The sequence below is a fragment of the Leopardus geoffroyi genome, chromosome A1 (assembly GCF_018350155.1).
Source record: "Leopardus geoffroyi isolate Oge1 chromosome A1, O.geoffroyi_Oge1_pat1.0, whole genome shotgun sequence".
NCBI classification, from domain to species: domain Eukaryota; kingdom Metazoa; phylum Chordata; class Mammalia; order Carnivora; family Felidae; genus Leopardus; species Leopardus geoffroyi.
The window spans coordinates 181,845,582-181,865,317 of record NC_059326.1 but is presented as its reverse complement, the minus strand read 5'-3'; the positions used below and the strand labels follow the sequence as shown (position 1 = coordinate 181,865,317).

The 19,736-nt window shown below is 36.9% G+C and overlaps 1 protein-coding gene and 2 long non-coding RNA genes across 16 annotated transcripts in view; 1 reads left to right on the top strand and 2 right to left on the bottom strand.

Moving 5' to 3' along the window:
- The window catches only part of TENM2 (teneurin transmembrane protein 2), a 1,977,527-nt gene that overhangs the window by 779,962 nt on the left and 1,177,829 nt on the right, over window positions 1-19,736 (top strand). The window lies entirely within an intron of this gene.
- On the bottom strand, window positions 2,133-11,923 carry LOC123611051. Its single transcript, XR_006718396.1, has 2 exons — window positions 11,687-11,923; window positions 2,133-2,607 (listed from the first exon to the last, which is right to left on the bottom strand). It is a non-coding gene; the product is annotated as an uncharacterized LOC123611051 (long non-coding RNA).
- LOC123611045 lies at window positions 12,122-18,996 on the bottom strand. Its single transcript, XR_006718394.1, has 3 exons — window positions 18,874-18,996; window positions 17,255-17,368; window positions 12,122-12,288 (listed from the first exon to the last, which is right to left on the bottom strand). It is a non-coding gene; the product is annotated as an uncharacterized LOC123611045 (long non-coding RNA).

Genomic DNA, 19,736 nt, shown 5'->3' with positions numbered 1-19,736 from the left:
TGTTCACTGGCTGAGTCTGGTTTACCTAGCTAGATAGTAATAAAATCTCTATTTGAATTCAAATATCCTCTCTGTAAAGTCCTGGAGGTACTTAGGTCTCTATTAGCATTTACTTTAGATGCAGAATTTTGTTAGGATCACAGATAATTCTGCTTGCTTTTTCAAAAATGGTAAATGTTAGAAGTTACTTGGAAAGTCTATGGTAATGGTATAGATCATCTTATGCCCCTTTTTGTTTTGCGTGTGTGTATGCGCGCGCGCGCGTGTGTGTGTGTTTTAAGTACTTTTACTTTAGAAAAAATCAAAATCAAACTATATTGTTTTTTTCTTTCCTGACTATAATGCGTCGTCATTTAAATTTGACTTAAATAATTCAGTAAGATATAGAGAAGAATATACAAATCATTCAAAATCTTATATCCAAAAATTATCAATATTAATTGGTACATATTGTCCCAGACATCTTGTTATTCATATCTGTAAAATTTTACATAAAAGGCATCATGTATTTATATTTTAAACTTTTTTTTTTGCCCTCTCAGTTATAAGAACTTAACCATCATGCCCATGAATACAGAGCAATATGCTGGTATAATAATGTCATAAGCTAAATATACTATAACTTATTTTACTAATATGACATTTCAGTTGTTTCTAATTTTTTATGAGACACATTAAAATGAAAATCCTTGTTCACATACTTTTGATAAACTCTCAAATTGTTTTCTTAAAAATAAATCCCTAGTATTAGACCTAATCAATCTGAGGGTATGCACACACATTATATATTTTGAAACACATTGTGAAAATTCTCTCCACAGAATTATCAACAGTCTGTTTTGTGTCAATTGACCTGTGTCTTCACCAAAAATGTTTTTATCATGTTTTTACTCTTTGCCAATCTAAGTGAAAAAATGTATCCCTTTGGTTTCATGTGTTTTGCTATTGTTTCTTTTCTAAATTTCTTTTGCCAACTTCTGTAGGCAGATGTTTCATTTTTCTTATGTCTGAGAACTCAATATATTATATCTGTCAAATAATATAAATGTATAAATAGCAAGTACATGTAGGAAGTCATCATATTTATTAACTTTTTCTTTCATGTATTTTTTTTCCTTAGCAAATGAAATCAAATTTAGCGGGCCCCCTTATTAAAGTAACAGAAGACTCTAAGTTGATCTTATCTATGAGTTAGTCAATAGCATCTCTCCCAAGCTGTCTAAGTTCTACAACCAATGAGGCAATGTGATTTGAGACTTATATTGTCATACTTTCTAGATCTAAATTTCCTAACTTACTAGATGAAAGAATTATATGAAATTATTTATAAGGACCCTTTCAGGTCTAAAATTCTTTGAATCTCTGTTTGCATTGTATTGGGTTTTTCCATGTTACCGTCGAAGCTTTGAAAAATATTACTTGATTTTTTAAATAGCAGGACATGAAAAATTGTAACTCAGCAGTCTAATTTCATCAGTTAAGCAGAGTTGTGTTTCATTTTAGTCTTTGTACCCAAGCCAGCCAGGTCATTTTAATTGTATGGCTTATATTTGCAATCATAGGATGAGCTCCCCAATGAATACATCTCTTTGTTGCATTGTCACTTCCAAGTGTAGGATGCTGAACTGAAATACTTTGTTCTTCCCTGATTTCCCATCTAATAGTACAGACCCTTGGCCTTGCGAATTCTAACAGTCATAAATACAGCAAGGATATCATTTTCTTCATAAAATATAATAAAGAGCTACTAGAATTTTTAAACAGTCTCTTTTGTGCTCCAGTGAGTCAGTAGATACACTATAATCAATGTTTTGGTTTATCTGAAACATTTTGGAAGAGTAGAAGAGAAGTAGCTTACCTACTCCAGTGTGTTGGACGCTAGCCCTTTCTCTACTGCATTCTACACTTGGTGCTCGTAGTGTAGACTAGTGATTAGAAGCCTCCAAACCTGATTCACTGCTTCCTAGGTACATGGGCAAGTCATTTAGTAATCTCTCTAAATCTCTTTCCTCATCTCTAAAATCAAGATTACATTAATTCCTTCCTCCTGGACTTGTCAGGGATGATTGAGATGTTCATAATGGCTGACATTTATCCACTGCTCACAACCCTTGCAGACTCAACACTTGGTACTCAGTGAATGTTACTTTATTATCTTCACAACCATCTTCCACAGGTGAAAAAAAATGAAGCATATAATTTGGTCACATAATAGTTCCCACTTATAAGGAAGGTGCAGTGGGTGCTGTTAGAGTCCTGCTGGACCTTGCTAAATACCTCAGTCACTGATACCTGGGACCTACCCTTCAGCCTGTGCTTCAGGTCCTTACCAAGTTCAGAATGACTAACAGCCACATGGATGTTCCTCTGATTCGGGCAAAAAGAGTTAGTGACTTCTTAAAAACAAACATGTCAAATCTCCAATTGTCAGGAGTCGATCAAACATCCTGGCTAATCTTTAAAATCCCCTGGTCCTTTGTTGGGTAATTCCTTTTCAGCTGTTGTACATCATATTTTTCCTTCCTGGGCTCTTTCCTTCTCCACTGGTTGCCTTCTCACAGTTCACATATCTCCTTGGGTAGTGATGCAGGCCAAGGGTGAGTTTGGCTGGTGGATTTTAAAAATTATCTTAATTATTTATAAAAACTTAAATATTAAGAATTTCAGATAAAATTGAGATTTCTGGTTTTTCTTGATAAAATGGGTAGATATGGCAGCCCCGGGCTGTTATTCCCACATAAATGCAATTGACTGGTAACCCTCTTAGATGGGTCACATGCTCCTGTCCCACACCCTTTTTTCCATTTACCCGGCTTCATTTTTATTACTTGCTTAGCCCCTGTAGACATATGTGTTTATGGACTCTGCCCTATGAGGATTTGTTGTTTTCCTCTTAACTCCCATTTGCTGGCCTCTTTGTTCTGACCTTTCTCCTTCTTTCCTCACTCTCAGGAGCCAGCTCTGGTGTTTGCACCATTGCTGCTTTTGCTGACTTCTGTCTCTATAGTAACAGGAACATAGCAGGGAAGTGAAAAATTCTGGGTAGTACCAGCAGGGGATAGGAGACTCCTGAGAAGGGAAGGAAGATTCTCTGCACAAATTGGTGGCAACCTTATCCTATGTTTAAACAGTGTTGATGCCTGCCAGACACACTTTATTGACCACTCCTCCCCCACCCTCATTCCTGTTGGCCAGGAAGTAACTTTCTGCAGATGTTCCTTACAATGTTATTGTTCCTTAGAGTTGAAGGGCTTTAATCCACGTTCATCTCGAAGTCTGCCTAACCACTTCCCGGCCTTGCTTAAGGAGCTTCCTTAAAGTATTACTTCTGGCAATTTTGATTCTGCAGAACTGGAATGGGACTTGAGAACATGTGGTTTCCAGGTCTTTCAAGTGGCTGGCCCAGAGTCTAGTAAAAGCTTCACTTTGAAGGTAGGAAGACTGAGACCCAATCAAAGGGCAAAATTCTACTCAATCGTGCTTATGGCCAGGATGCAAGATCTTTTCTGTCTATAAACATTCATCACAAGTACCAGAGACTATTTGTTTTCCAGTTTAATAATGCAACTGAGGCTAGCTTTCATTTAAGCCAAATGTAAAGAGAATTTTAATGTTAGAAGTTTCATATTAAAAAAAAAAATTCTAGCTATTTTGGCTTTCCTCGAGAAATGGCAGCACTGCGTTCCCACATGACATGACTTCAGTTAGTAAACATGCAGTCTGAGTACTTGAGTCAGTAGTTGGTTCCAAAATAGGACAACCTCAAAGATATGTATAATCAAACTTAAGAATAAAATAAATGGATTTTATTTTCATAGGATTGGAAAGGTTTCTTCCTCCCCTTTTTTCTTTTTATTCCTGTTTTGAATTCTTGAAAAGCTTGTGAATTGTTCAGTTTCTCTTCCTGCTAAAATGACCTGCGTACAGGTTCACGCTGTGAGCAGTAGGACGTTTTCTAATCTTGCTTTGCCACAGTTAGGCGATAGATAGCCATGACTGTTGCATTAAAACAGCTAGGTACGTGAGCATTAAATTCCATGTTTTGTCAGAATTCCACGGAGAATCAAGAAAAGGATATTAATTTTAAGTGAATAAGTACAATTTCATTCACAGTCTGGGGAATATTATAAGATTACAGGTATAGCTAATTTCAAGAATTTTATGAGCTTTTGCAGAGTACAAACCCAAGGGTAAAACCACACACACACACACAAAAACCTGCATGAACATAATTGAACAACAAGTAAGGCACAATAGAGATGCTTAGTGGCACAATTTGTAAGTCTCGCATTAGAATTCAGGTTGAATAATGTCTTTAGGATTCAGTGGGATGTATTTTTGCTGCCTTTGCTTTTGGGTTTCTGTATTGTCAAGGGTGGTTCACAAAACAGCTCTGATCATTAGTGGGAGAGCTTTTGTGAAGGGGGTGAGAAGCCTAGAAAGTAAAGTCTTGGAAATCAACTAAATGCCCTTGTGTTTTATTAGCTAGCACTTTTTATAGCTCATAATAAAGTCAGCTCAGAAGGTCACTTCTTGAACATGGCTATGAATATTGTAGTGTATGAGTTCTCAAATTGTTTATAAGCAGACTGGGTAAGGAGTTTTAATAAATACGTGGTCAAGAGAACTATTCCTGAATTGTGGGGAAAAAAAAGTTGAATCGGATTCCTCTCCCCATCCACCTCCTCCCTCCTCACTCCAGGGCTGCATGGTCTATCTTCATTGAACCTGTGGTTATTTTATTCTTGTTTTCCCTTTTGTATTTCATATTTGTAGAAATTGTGGGGTGTTACAGAGCTATTTACATACTTTATTTTGAACTCAGCTGAAGGATTTTGTCACCTTTATATCGTGCCATCTTATGTCTATTTTTTTTTTAAGTTTCTCCATGGTGAATACAAGGCTCTTACAGATAAAGTTCTCACCTGAAATCCTTTATTTTTGAGCTCAAAAAATTGAGGTGTAATTATTGGAAGCCATAGCAAGTAGGGCTCTGTAGGCAAGGCAATGGGAAAACTTCAGTGAGAGACAGAAGTTAAAAGTAGAAAGCATCTAGGCTTGCTTGCTGGAATAATTTTCTCAGTGTCACATTCCTGACTGACAAGTATTAGATCAAAGGGCTGGGATGCAGGTTAGTAATATTTGCAGGAACAGCATTAAACTTAAAGTCAATAGTATATTGTGCTGAAGCACATATATAATTCACATCTCTTTATACTTGCTATTTTTTGAGAAAGTTCACTTCATGAAATAATGCATTCAGTCCAATAAAACAGAACTAATACACAACACTGCTGATGTACAGGCATTCTGCGTACTTGATTTATACAAGGTGAATAGAATAATGCAGGTTGGCCCATGTTCAATTTTCATCCACTTGAGTTTTATCTTTTAAGCTGTAGATGCGGACATCGTATTGTCTCTAGTGTTCGCCTTTCCTAGTTATAAAGTTAATTATGACAAGCTGATTGTTGTCTTCAACACTGATGACTAACCTTTGAAAGATGCTTGCAATTTTACTTGATATTTGTTTTTGTTGAAGGTACAGTTTAAAAAGTGAAAGCCAGCTAGTCAGTTTTAGTTTATTTCATGGTGATTTTTATAGTTTTTATTCCTGTCTTTTATATGAAAATGTATTACAGACTTTTTCTTCCTAATACTAAAAAGAGATGACAGTGAAACTTTTAAAATTGCATCATTCGAAAGAAGGTAAGCATAGGAACATAAGTAACTTAACCATATTATTCTGGGTAACATTGATACTCATTACAAGAAACATCTTTGTTTTTAGCAAACACCTAACTGTCATTCAACATTTGTAACTCCATACATTTTTGGGGGTTGGCTATGAGGTTTGGGTTTTTTTTTTAGACATAATAAATGTGTTACAACATAAAGTTTTTATATCATGTTGTAGAACTTATAGTTTTCTTTGATGATTTTTTCCACTTTAAATAAAACAAAGATTGAAAGAAACAAGAGGAAAATCTCTTGGATGAATCAGTTTTTCATGTGTATTCATTAAGTTCATATGCATGTCTTTCTGAATATACATGTACCTTAACTTTCCTAAATCCTCACAGTTATCATGAAAATAGATACTTGCCATTGTCTCAAAGTAGCCCCTTGATAAAATACAATACTGGAGTTGGGTACCATAGGTAGAAGCTTTATGCATCTTGGGAGAAAGTACAGGGAAATGAGGGAAACCTTCTCTGAACTCCATGGGGAAGACTAGAGAAGTTTTTGACCATACCAGGAAATGGGAAAATAATGTTGGCTATTTCTATGTGGTTTCCTATTCCCCAGACCAACCCTCATGCCCCCAAATCAATGACTCTTGCTGCCTCACTCAATCTTGAGGGTTCAGCAGCAAAAACTAGTTCATTCTTTCAGAGGTTCATTTCACTTAGATATGTTAGAATTAGGTGATGGGGAGGGGGTGTGCCTGGGTGGCTGTTGGTTAAGCGTCCGATTCTTGATATCGACTCAGGTCATGATCTCACGGTTTGTGGATTCAAGACCCAAGTCAAGCTGTTAGTGCAGAGCCTGCTTGCAATTCTCTCTTTCCTTCTCTCTGCCACTCCCCCACTCTTTATCTCTCTGTCTCTCACTCTCTCTCAAAATAAATAAATAAACTTAAAAAAAAAATAGATGATGGGACAATTGATCATCCTGGATGGATACCCTAATATGGAACTTATTCTGACAGTAAGGAAGAAAAACAGTGAAGAGAGAGGCAGGTGTGATATTATTTTCAGAGTTAAATTGTTTTACACCAGTGGTCAAGAAAAATGCATTTGAATTATTATTATTTTCCTCCAGTATTTGTTCCAAAATGCTCTTTAACTGTGTTGATTAATTTCCAAATCCCTTTGAGGCTGAAAGCCAGGGGTTGGTTATTTAATCTACTTCATTTGATTTGAGGTTGACTACTCTAGTCACATCGTAGGGTCACAGGGACTCTTGCTGCAGCAGGAATTAGTACTCTCTTCTAAGGCTCCAAAATTCCTCCTCAAAAGGGAAAATACTCTTCTAGAGTAAGTTAAAAACCTTTGTGTGGGTGATTTTCTGTTATAAATGAAAGTGCTTTTACATTTCTTGGTTTATGGACCAAGTTATATTTCCTAATGAATATACAACAAACCTACATCCATATTATAATGTTTTAGGATGGGTGGGGCATGTTAAACAATCAGCTTTTCATAGATTGACTTTGCGTTCAAGTGCCTAGCTATAATTTGAAGTCTAATAGCAATTTAATTTTGTTTTTCATTCTTTCCTTTCCTGAAATGTCACCACAGACTCTACTTTATTTGAAACATATACATGCAGAGATATTACTATGCATAGTAGTTCTTTAATTGCAGCATATTTCATTAGGTTGCACACATTAATTCCACTCTGTTGGAAAAAAAAAGAAAACTGGAAGTCACTACATGGTAGTTAACTTCATATGAATTTTCATGAGTAAATATACACACTGGTTTGATGCTATCAGATGAGTGATCCTCAAAATTTCATTATTTGAGGCCTAATATCACCAAATGCATCATTATAGAGTTGGCAATTTAACCATGCTGAAGAATTTGTTTTAATGCATCTGCCTCTTTAAAACTTTAATCTAAATTCAGACTCCTTGCTGGGACACATGGATAATCATATCATCTACCACCATTTTCTATGTTGCATCCACTTCTTCTACTCTTGGTAATATTTTTGCAATCTATGACCTATCAGCCTGGTTATATATGTTCATTTATTCAGTGATCATATATGGAAGGAGCTATTTTTGAGGGCACAGTAGTGAAGGATACGAAGAGATTGCCATCACAGGGTTTATATTCAAGGGGAGGAAAAGGGGAGATAGAAAGTAAGCAAGCAAATAATGAACTGCTCATAGGATAGTTTTAAAAAGCGGTATGTCCTGCCAAGAAACTTAAGCAAGGTGAAAATGCGATACTGACTTGGTAGAAGATCAGCTTTAAGTGTGATGGTCAGAAAAGGCTCTCTGAGGAGGGAACATCTCACCTGACACCAGCTAGGGGAAGGTCTGAGAGGTGGAGTGTCGTAGGGAGAGGGAAGAGCAAGCACAAGGCCACAGGCAGAGCCAAGCCTGGAGGTTGTTGTAAGGATCACACAAATAAGGCTGTAAAGAGAGAAAGCTCAACAAGTACATGGAGTTTGGACTACACCCGGCTTTATTTCACGTTTATTGTGACTCATTTGCTTTGTTTTGAATAATTGTTAAGCATTAACAAGATAGTTTATTTATAAACAAATTATATCCTTCAAAATCTTAATTTTTCTACTCTGTAGACCAATAAAATAATTATTACATTCAAATGGTAATATTAATTTCTTCTCTATTTAAGTTGTATCATGGGTTCTCAAATTATATCAATGAAGCATCCGTGTTTTGAATTCTTATATTACATTTAGACATAAATAGGTTTTTTTTTTTCCAGAATTGAGGTACCTTTCTATAAAGTTTTTCTCCCCCTATCTATTCTTTTATATCTCTGAGTGGGAATGCCAAATAAGGTTGGTGATTATTTTCCTGAGGCAGTGAATCTAGGATTTATTTAATTGTTTGCATAATCAGTTGAATATGGTTTAAGCCGTCCTGTTTTCCAGGGGCCTTATTCTATTAAATATATGCGCTTTCTTAAATTCTTTTTTTATTTGCTGCTCTGTTTGTAACCTCTAAAGCCTCCTTATTATCTCTCACCAGTATTTGCCCCTCATACTGATTTAAGACTACCTGTAGGTTTAATTAACTTGCTGTTTATTTCTCTGGTCTGGACCATTAATGAAGATGTTAAGTGAGACCTGGCAGGCCCTCCCACACTGAATATACTTTGCCATTTAAATTCTATTTTGCTTTGGGATCCTCAATTGCATTTCAACAAAATATCTCTCCCCTGATCTGAATCTGGTTTGGAAACCAGATTGTATGAATCCTTAGTTTCTATTTTCCAAAAAAAAAAAAAAAAAAAAAAAAAAAAAAAAATCAGTGAAAGGAATACATTTAAAGACTTATTGTTTTCTTCAGTTCTTGCAAGGACATTTTTGCATTGCATTTTGAGGAACATTTTAGCTAACCATTTTGCAGATTTTGCCATTTTCCTCTCTTTAGGAAAGCAACCCATCAATACTATTGCTTTCAAGCTTTTGATAATGTTTTGATAATTTGATTTCTTGAGACACTTAAGTGATCATTTTAGGAGAAAAATTTTGTTGACTGATGGCAGGTTCTATAAATCACTTGTATTTATTACCATTGTTTTACTAAATGTTATGATTTGAAGCTTTTTTGTTTTTAAGGTCTTCATTTGGACACTTGTTTAATATATTTAAAATAAGAACAATGTTTTGCAGCTTCACTGCTGATTATTTGCAGTTTGTAAGTGTAGCAGGGAAGTACATCAGGACTCTGGCTGTCCCTGTTCCATCTCGGGACCCAGTTACTTCCACTGCAACATATGATACTAGCTCAAACAAACAAACTTGCAAAAGAGGTGTCTAGGAACTCAGACATGCCACCCAGACATGACCACCATCCTTTCAATCAAAGTGACTGCAGAACCTGAAGGAGGAGCTGGGCATAGAGGGTAAGAGTTTATGGAGGGGTTTGCAGGGTCTTGTGAAAGGGTGAGGAGTAGGTCTCTCCCCTCAAGTCAACAGAGATAGTCTTCAGAGAATTATTGACCCACATCCCCTCCTATCTCCTAAGCACAGTGTATGCTGGTGTGACTATTCCTGGGGAGGAGGAAATGAGAGAACATGGAAGGCTAAGATTTGGCAGCAAGGAGAGGGACTGCTTTGAGAATGGCCTATGCTCCCAGATTCTACTGAAGGAAAAGATGTGTAAGTGTTCCCCATAGGCTTTGTGGGAGAAACTTTCCCAAAGGAAGCCTATTGGAAGACAAGACAGACACAGGAAAAAGAGACTGAAGATGCACTGGGAGATGAAGACTAAGGGGCATGCCTAGTAGCAGCCAATGGAGACATCTACCTCCCCGAGGGGTCTGGTTGTCCTCAGAATGGCAGCAGGTGTGGGAGGAAATCCTTGAGCAGTCAGGCATCAAACCTCTTTCATGACCAAAGGACTCCAAGGCCAGGTTATATCAGTGCTAGTCCAATAAGCTCTTTTGTACCCTATACCTTTTTCCCCTTCTTGGCTTTTCTGCTACAAATTTGGAAAGGTCAGAAATCAAGGCATAGGAGCTAGGAGTGAGGAGAAATACAAAACAGTAAACAGAAATGTAGGGCACCATAGCTCTTCCCCACAAACATGGAGTTTGGGCTCAAAGCAGGGCTGACAGGGAGGACAAAGATAACGATGAAATGAACTTTAAATGAATTAGTTTTAACTAGTGTCTTAGACTGGTCATTTTAGTTATGGAAGAAGAGCATTTTTGTTAACTAAGAGTGACTTAAGGACTTTCATTGTCTGAGAAAAGTTGTGGGGTCTGGGTAGGTAATCCTTAAGGGGAGAGAAATGCCATCCACATAAGAATGGATGGGAATAGAGATGGAGGTCAAGAATAGTATTCTTCCACCTTTACCTGGTGTAGTTCTAGTCTTTCACCCTAACATTTACTTTTTTGCTTTTGGAGATCATGGACACTATAAGTGATGAGACTTGCTCTCGGCAAAACAGCTTGGAATCTCCTTGGAGTTGGCATTCTCAGGCTTTATTTGGTGTCTACTTTTTGTCTCTTTTGCTGTGGAAATGAAACCCAAATCTGGTTGTGGAGAAGTTCAGTAGGAAATGTAAATATCAAGAGAAAGTAACAGGATGATAAAGGATCTGAGATCCTTGCCATCTGAAAAACAGATATAGCGGGCAAGGCATGTATTTAGCCTGTAAAAAATGAAAGATGTAAAGGGAATTTGGTATGTGTCTTCATATGTCATGGCTGAAGGACTCTAATTCTGTCTGTCTTCACAGAATCAAACTAGGGGAATTTTAGGGGGAGAGATTATATGCTAATGTAAATTACCAATTTTGAAATATTCAGAACTGTTTTTAAATACTGAAACTAAACGTTTCTATAAGAATGAGCTACTATCTTTAGATATTTGCAAGCAGATACTAACTAGCTATATCCAAAAGGTGGTGGAGAGGACCCCTGCATTGGGAAGAATCTTGAATTTCATACCAGGGGCTTCCTTACCAATGCTGAGATTTTAGGTGTTGATAAGGTGAACGGAAGAGGCACTGGCCGGGAACCTCAAACTATCATTGCTCTGCAGTTAACCCTATAATTTGCAGGTTAGGAATCTGTGCTTACAGAAATAGTACTGGCAGCAATATGTGTGTTCACTCAAGACGAATATGGCTACTGCCCTAATCACAGTTGTACAGCCAGATTTTTTGTTCTGGTTGTGGTAGCAAGTGGATACAAAACATAAATTGAATATAATGTCAATTACAAAAATAGAAGGTGGAAGCAACATCAAATTTTGATTGGTGCTACCACAACTATCTGTATATGTATAATGTGTAAAGTTTTAGGTCAATGTCATGATAGGTTTCACTTTAAAGACTTCCCCCCTCCCCACAAAGTTGTAAGCATATCTGAAATCAGAATAACTAAAGGTTCTGAAATGAATTTTCTACATAAAGAAATTAATATTTCATTACCATAAAAGACAAAAATAAAGCACAAATGCTTACCTCCTCAGTTAATGCTCCACCAACATACATCCTGAGGGCAGTCATGTTTGAAGTCATAGTTGAATTTTTCATGTCTCTTTAGGGAATTAGTCCTCAAATTGAGACTCTAATAATCTTCTGAAGGCTGTGCCTTCTCTCTGGAAGCATAAATAGGACTTACAGGATTCATTCACTCATCCATAAGTACTTTCAAACATGCAAACATACTGTTATTTTAATATATTTAAAAAAACCAAAACACTCTGTGTCTCACATTCCTATCTTGCTACCCACCCTTCATTTGTCTGCTTTATGGAAGATCTTTCTAAGAACAGTCTATAATCATGTTATACCATCTTCTCCTACCATTCTTTCTTGAACTCACTACTGGAGTGATCTCAAGTTTTCTTATAGTTTTAAATGCTAATCAGAGCTAACTTATATTACCATCTCAGATCTCTCTCTTGCCAAAGTCAGGATCAGTAATGGTTCCTGGGTGGTAGGCCTTGACATGAACCTTCAAGTTGAGATTAATAATTTAGGCAATCTAGAAGTGGGCTGGTTCAAGGCTGGAATTGAAGTCCCCAGGTCAGATACATGGTTTCATAAGCCTAAACACTAAACTAAAAGAGTAAACAGGAGTCAATTTATGAAATTAGGGTTAGGAACACAGAAGCCAATAAAAGAGTTGTCAGAATCAATGTGAGATAACTGAGTTCTGTGAGAAGAAACAATAGCGGGTAACTAAGGGGAATATTTAAGACCTTATTTATCCATAACTTATAATTTTCATGTCTGTGTTCAGTTCTGAAAATTTCTTCTTCTCTATCAATTTTTTTCCCTTGGAGAGGACTAAATGACCTACACTCTGAAGGAAAAAAAATAGATTTCTATACAACGTATTTTAATACATGTTAAATGATATGAATAATATTTCCCCCACTGACAGTTTCTAATCCTGCTTTACTGTAGTTAGAGGGCTATAAATACATTGAGTTTTAATGAATATTTGAAATAAATTATTGATGATCATGAATTTCCTCACATGAAAGCCAACTAGAGCTATTCCCCTGCAGTTTTATGAAAGTAAATTGTGTCTGTATGTTATAAGTCTATTAGGAGAATCATGATTTCCTGCTGTTGAGAGCTGTGGGTAGAATGATTTAGCAACATGGTGGTCAGTTTTCAGTAACCCTTAGGTTATTAGATACCAATAAGACACCTTTTCTTTTCCATGACACACCAGGGATCTAGTGAAGTGGGAGCAGAGCACAAGAAACAAATAACTACATGCAAGTAGATAGTGAGCCATGTAACCATTTTGCATTTCCTTAGCAATTGACATTGAAGTTGTGATAAGACAGCCTTGACTGCATGCATTCCCTGGGTGTATTCAACATTTATCTGGCACTGAGCACTAATATAAGTGCAGATAGGGATCTCATTAGAGGTGTGGAAATAATACATACGGGATGTCTGAAGGAATACCTTGGTTGGCAAGATACCTCCAACAGGCCATAATTTGTATAAGCAGCCCTAACTAAAGGTCTTAATAATCCACAACCACCACAAATGCATAGAGGAGCAGAATTCCTGAAATAGATTCTGATACTTTGCTTTTGAAAAAGAGAGCCACATATATATTGATATTTTTGGTTGTGAGCATAATTCATCTTTGCTTTGCCCACCAAGTGTTCAATTACCTAACAGGCAAATGCTCAGGGTCCTAGGATGTGAGGGACACCAAAATACTCTAAACAACTCAGCTTGGAAAAAACAAAACAAACAAACAAACAAAAAAACACTTAACTTGAACTTTTCAACCAAAGGAACCTGGGGGAAAAATACCAAAAACACTTTAATTTCAGCACATGCATGAAATTAATGGTTTTCTGGCTTAGGTTTGTTTTTGTTTTTGTTTTTGTTTTTAATTACAAATTAAGGAGCAAGTACCATAATCTTTTCAGGTTTGAGGGCCTTTCAGAGGTCTTCATGTGACCATGTTCTCCACTGAAATGGAAGTAAAGTCCCCTCTGAAAGTGCACAAATGACCCATGCTGTGTGCTGGTCCAGCAGTGTCTTTGTGACCCAGAGGTAATTAGTCTGAGCCCAAAAGGAGGACTGGATTACTCTTATCTTCATGTGAGCTTGCAGCACGACAAATGTTATTAATGGTCATAAAATTATCTGATCTTTTTTTAACACCAGCCTTCGAATTTGTCTCTCTGACCTCATGTGGCAGTTATTCCCACAGGCTGACCGATGTGCTGGGCGAAGATGAATTTCTTTTTATTGGTTTGAAATTTATTGTCCGTTAATTTCATTGATCAAAGGGAATAAAAGATCAAAGAAAGGATAGCCCATTACATGAAGATACAAATCATTATTACTTTCTTTAATATTTTTGACATTAACATTAATCACTATGAATTATGGTGGTGTTCCTTTGGATGTAATATGCAACTTCAAACACATTTTAGTTTAATACCACATTATTGCTCACCATGTTACTTAAGCAAGTTTTCTTTCAGCACAGTTTTTTTTTTTCTCTCATTTGCAACCAAATGGGGGGAAAAGCATCATGTTTGTATCTCTAGAGGCTGTGATCACACATCTGTGTACCTGTATCTGCTTTTGCAGCAAAATACTTAATATTTAATAGATGTGACGGAGCTATGTTCTTTCCTCAGTAAACTGTACTGACTTGAAAGGCATATAAATATTCAGGATCTGTGGAATCAAAGACAATTTTGATATTTTGGGGGGAAACTTAGAGCTGCAAATGATAATAGGATTGTGTATTTGATTTGAAAATATGAGGAAAAAGAGAGAAAGAAGCCTTTGATGCATCTATTAAGACCTACATTTCCTGGCCAAATGACTCTTTTCCAGGACATTTTTATGGGGATTTTTTGGAGCTAAGTATGAAAAGATTCAGTTATATGCGTACTTTTGAGAAGATGATTGGAAGTAATTTGTTATGTCTTTTTAGTCAACACATATCTTTGGTTATTTACAACAAGCAGTTTTTTTTTTTTTTTTTTTTTTTCTAATATCAGTTCAGTCCTTTTCTTTGAATGTTGGCCCTATGTGGTTGGTTATGACCTCATATAACAAAGTAGATCCTTGAGAGCTATAGAAATTTTAGAAAGTATCCTGTTCACCTCATTTTACAGGTGGAATGCTTAAACAAAGCAGTTTAAGCTTTGTTTGTTGTGTTGTCCAAGGACTTACACTTACTTATCCACTCACACCATAGGCTCTGGAGCTATACGTTTTGGACTTCCAATTTACTGATTTCCAAAGTAAATCTCATTTGTTCAATGGCCAAATTGCTTCTAAGGCATATTGATTCTTTTTAAAACAATTGGGGTTGCCTGTTTATTTGTTTCAGTTTGAGACTGAAGGTCTTAGGCCATCACATGTCAAGTCGAGTTCCATAGTCATTTACTAAGCATCTAGTGTGTGGTAGGCCTTGTGCTAGGCACTGGAAATACCAAAATGATTGAAAAGGTAGCTTCAGATCTTAAAGTCTAGTGAAGTAGACAGACTCTGGTAAAAATAAAATTAGCAACATAAAGTGTCAGTGATAGATGCTTTTTGCCATTTGTGCCTGCATTCAAGGGAAGGGGTGCTTACCTCTAGGAAAGATCAGACTGTTTCAAGAAGGTAATTTTTGTCTATTTGAAATAGTGAAGAGAAAATACGTGTTTTTCTGGCAAAAATAAGGTCATTCAAGGTGTACAAAGAAAAAACTGAGTGTGAAAATATTCAGGGATGTGAAAAATTACAGCATACTCAAAACACTCAGTTGTGCAAAAGATATGGGAGGAGTGGTGCTTGTGATAGGAGATGGGGCTGAAGAAGGAGACAGCAGCCATATCCTACACAGGTGCAAATCCTATGCAGATACAAAGCATTATCTGATTTGTGTTTTAGAATACTGTTCTAAGGACAGTGAGGAGGACTGGATAAACGGGGCAAGGCAGGAGTGGGACTGGAGTTCAAGGAGGCAGGCCATCTCTTTGGCTCAGGCAAGAGTGACCAAGGCCTGAATAACAACAAAGTGAGATGGTTTATGAGAGAGAATTTGGTAGACCGAGGAACTATTTTGAAGGGGGAAAAAAAAGGTGTCATGAAGATTAAAGTGTCAAATACATTATCCATGATTTTGGCTTCTTTGAATGGAATAAAGATGAAAAGTGTAACTGTAGGGTGAGGAAGTGTGGTAAGGACCCAGTGAGCTCAGTTTTGAGTATGTTGACTTTAAGGCTACTGCATGCATTTGGGAAGTCATTGTGGCTAACACCCAATGGGATTCACAGCTCTGGTTTTCAGATGAGAAATACCAGTTGGTGGGATAGGTGAAGAAGTCAGGTGAAGGAATGTTGTGTAAGTCTGTGAGAGCTTGTGAGCATCCAGACACTGCTAGGAAAGTAGCAGAAAAGAAGGAACTTGGAATGCCACCACCATTTCTAAGAAATTTAAAGGAAGAACCACTGGTGGAAAAGCCTTCTCAGGAATGGAGAGCCAGCAGGCTGATAGTTCAGAAGAGAAGGTCATTAATGTTTCAAGGAGCAGTCATTAGACTCAGAAGCCTCAGGTCATGGTGAGGTATCCATTTGTCTTGTCTATGGGTAGAGTATCAGTGCCTTCAGCAGAAGCAGTTCCTGGCATGGTGCAGCAGAGATCTATACCAGAGGAAGGGAGGAGAAGGGCAGAACAAGCTCAGACAATTATTCCATCACAAAGTGGTGATGTTCAGAGAAAATGCAGGGGTCAAGGAATGAGGTTGTGGTCAAGAGACAGATTTGAGTAGTTTTAGAGACTGATGGGGAAGAAGATAAAAGGATGGGGGAGACTCAACTTATAGGTGATGGGACAAGTTACAGGAGAATATTCTTGGATGCCATGTGTTCAGTGGCACAGGTGGAAAGCTGCCTTGGATAAGGAAAAGCAGAGACACACTTTCAGACCCCAGAGACAGAGTGTGGATACAGACTTGCTGGATGGGAAAGAAGTGACATGGGGGAAGCCTCCAAAACTGCATTATTCTGAATATAAATCCTGACTTGCCTTGTCAGGTGTGTCCTTGGGCAAGTTTTATTATCTCTCTGATCTTCAGTTTTCTCATCTGTAAAATTGCGGCATTAATTATCTAGACCTTATTGAGTTATATGAATTAAATGAGATAATGCCTATAAATTTTCAGCTCAGTACCTAACACATTATAAGTGCTTAAAAGTGGTGGCTATCATCAAGGCTGGCTTTTATTCCTACACTCTGTCTGATTTTTAAAATCCTCCTGCAGGTGCAACTTCTCTCCATTCCCTTGTTCCATCCTCCAACTTGTGGCCCGATGCTGGCACTTGCTTTAGCTGATCCTTTGGTGGCCGTTTAGAGTTGAACATCAATTTATTATGAATGGCATCTGGCTCTTCTATACCTAAGTTTGTACCTGGTTCAAAGGGAAAGCACAGCTAGTCTATCATTATCAAGCTGTCACTTCTTATCCACTTCATTCATTCTACTCATTTGCATTAAACCACTCTAAGCCAGGTGAAGATATATTGCAGTGCTAAGACAGACCTGCGCATCCATGGGGAACATACAGAATGCCGCATCAGCAGGAAAACCAATGGGACATAAGGAGGCCAGTCTGTACTTTCTGAGACTGATGGTTGCTTGGTTTTTCACTTGTGCCTGAGGAGAATTAGTGATGGGCATGAGAGCAGGGAATGAGTGGAAGAAGTAAAACATACTCATCTTCTTCAATTAGCTTCTTCTAAAGTGAAAGATCAATTGTCTTCAACATGATGCTCATCTACCTTTCTTAGTCCCAGTCTCAAAATTTAACAAAGTTCCTTGGAACATATCAGTATAGCCTTTCAAAGTCTTGTGCATGAGCACACAGAGCAAAATGGTAACAAATACAGAACTCACTAGAAATAAGGCAAGACAGTCACCTTCCAAATCATCATCACTTGGAAAATACCCATGTGTGGACTCCTGTCACCTCTCCTCTTGCCCGTTCTCTCACACACAAACACTCCAAGAGGCATAATGAGATTTTTTTTTTCTCAAATATTTCGTTTATTTCCGTGGTAAAAAAAAAAAATCTTGTGATTTATTAGTCCATTTAAAACCCATTAAAGATCTACTTGCTTTGATTAAATGGCACCATTTTAAAGGTTAATCAGTGTCATTTTTTATATTTAAAACTTAAAGGTACAGTGCTTCTTACTTACTGAAAATAACTACCAAAAATGGAATGAGAGCAGTCTTTGCAATGCATACTTACTTAAAGTGTGGAATAAATACAGTGTGAATCATTTCTTGGTCAGATCCTATGGGTCAGTATGCTACTAATAATATACATTTTTCTCACTTCTAGCAACTACAAGGTCAGTCCAAGTGTCCTTGTTTATAGTTTTCTCCATGCATCTCTATACCAAGCAGTCTGAAAAATACCCCCTCTGTCTGCCCTTTGATTTCTAACAAACTGTGTTGGTAGACCTCTTGCCACCAAAGCAGAAAACTGTGTTCTAGACTAATGGAGAAATACTCTGTTTTTCTTTATGAATGCTATATTCTGATTTGCTTTACTCTCTTTTGTATTCTTAATTTATATGTTTAATATCAGCCTGTTCTTTTTGTAAGTAATATTGGAACATCATAGATGAGACTAAAGTCATTTTTGACCTTCATCCCCCATCCGAGTCTTCTGTCAGCTTCTTTACTTAGTTTGGTATATATGTAATCATTTTGGTTCTTAGCATAAAAACATCCTCCTGAAGGTAACCATTCATACTTTGCATTTTTTAACCTCTGATGTATCCTAGAGATGGTGTATTTTGCATTCTTAATCTATAAGGTGAAACTTACAAAGAAGTGTCCAAATTAGTTTGGGAACTATTGAAAAGAAGAAACTTTTCATAGGCAAATCAATTATTAGTCTGTATTAGGAAGGTAAATCCTGCAACTATTTAAATGAACTTCTTGGTTTTATTAGATGGTAAGAGAAAGGTTAGTTTCTATTTTCTCTTGAGATCCTGACCATCACCTATCCTGAGATTCTCTGTTGAACAGGACTTTTCCCCATTTGTCTGTATAGAGTGTGATTTCCTTCCTTGTGATTTCTCATCATAGTAAGAACTAGTTGTAAGAACTTTAGTTGTAAGAACTAATTGTGGGGTGATGTTCCTTACCTGATTGCCTGGAGTTTACTTTCCAGTGAGCCACTGTATCAGGCAACAAGCATCCTTTTAATATGACGCACACACACTAATGTTGGATAACTCATGTGTGCTTCATCCCTGGAGAGAGAAAGAAGAAAGACACTATAGCAAAACCTGTATACAGTTTGCTCCTTTTGTGTAGAACCTATTGAAGAAGCAATACCACTTGGATGGTGCTATGCTCTGTGGCTTTGCCACAGATAGAAGAATTCAATAAGAAAATTTTTTTAAAAAATCTAGATGAATTTAATCTGTAATCATGAATAATTATTTGACTATAATTCCCTTGTTTACCAAGTAATTATGGTTTTAAAATCTGTTTGGGTTAGCATTTAGCTTTTCTCCATCCAAGGGAATCATAACATTGATGGAATATCTATCAGCCCATTCTTATGAGCTAAAGTTATTAAAAAAAATTCTTTATTATTCTCTGTATGATAGTAACCTATAATAAATTTGGAATGAGTTGTTCAAATATTGACTATCAAAGCAGTGTCCTTCTGCTTCTATGAATAAAGGGGGGAGTGAATTTGAAGGGTTTTTTAAAGCTTTAATGAAACCCATGACTTTAGAGTTACCATACATCGGAAAAGAAACATCTACGAGGCTTATGCACAGTGCACATATACAGGACCAGCCACAAAATTATATACAAATGTGATACCAGTATTAATCAGACCACAGAAATGAACTTAGGATCCAAACTGCAGAAGCATGAAATTTTAGGAGGGTTCTATTGTAAGTTAAGATTCAGTGCTATCTTCTTTTGATTAAGTTTAAACCAGGAAATCGACCCTTTTGAAAGTGTGCCACATGTCATTACTATATATATA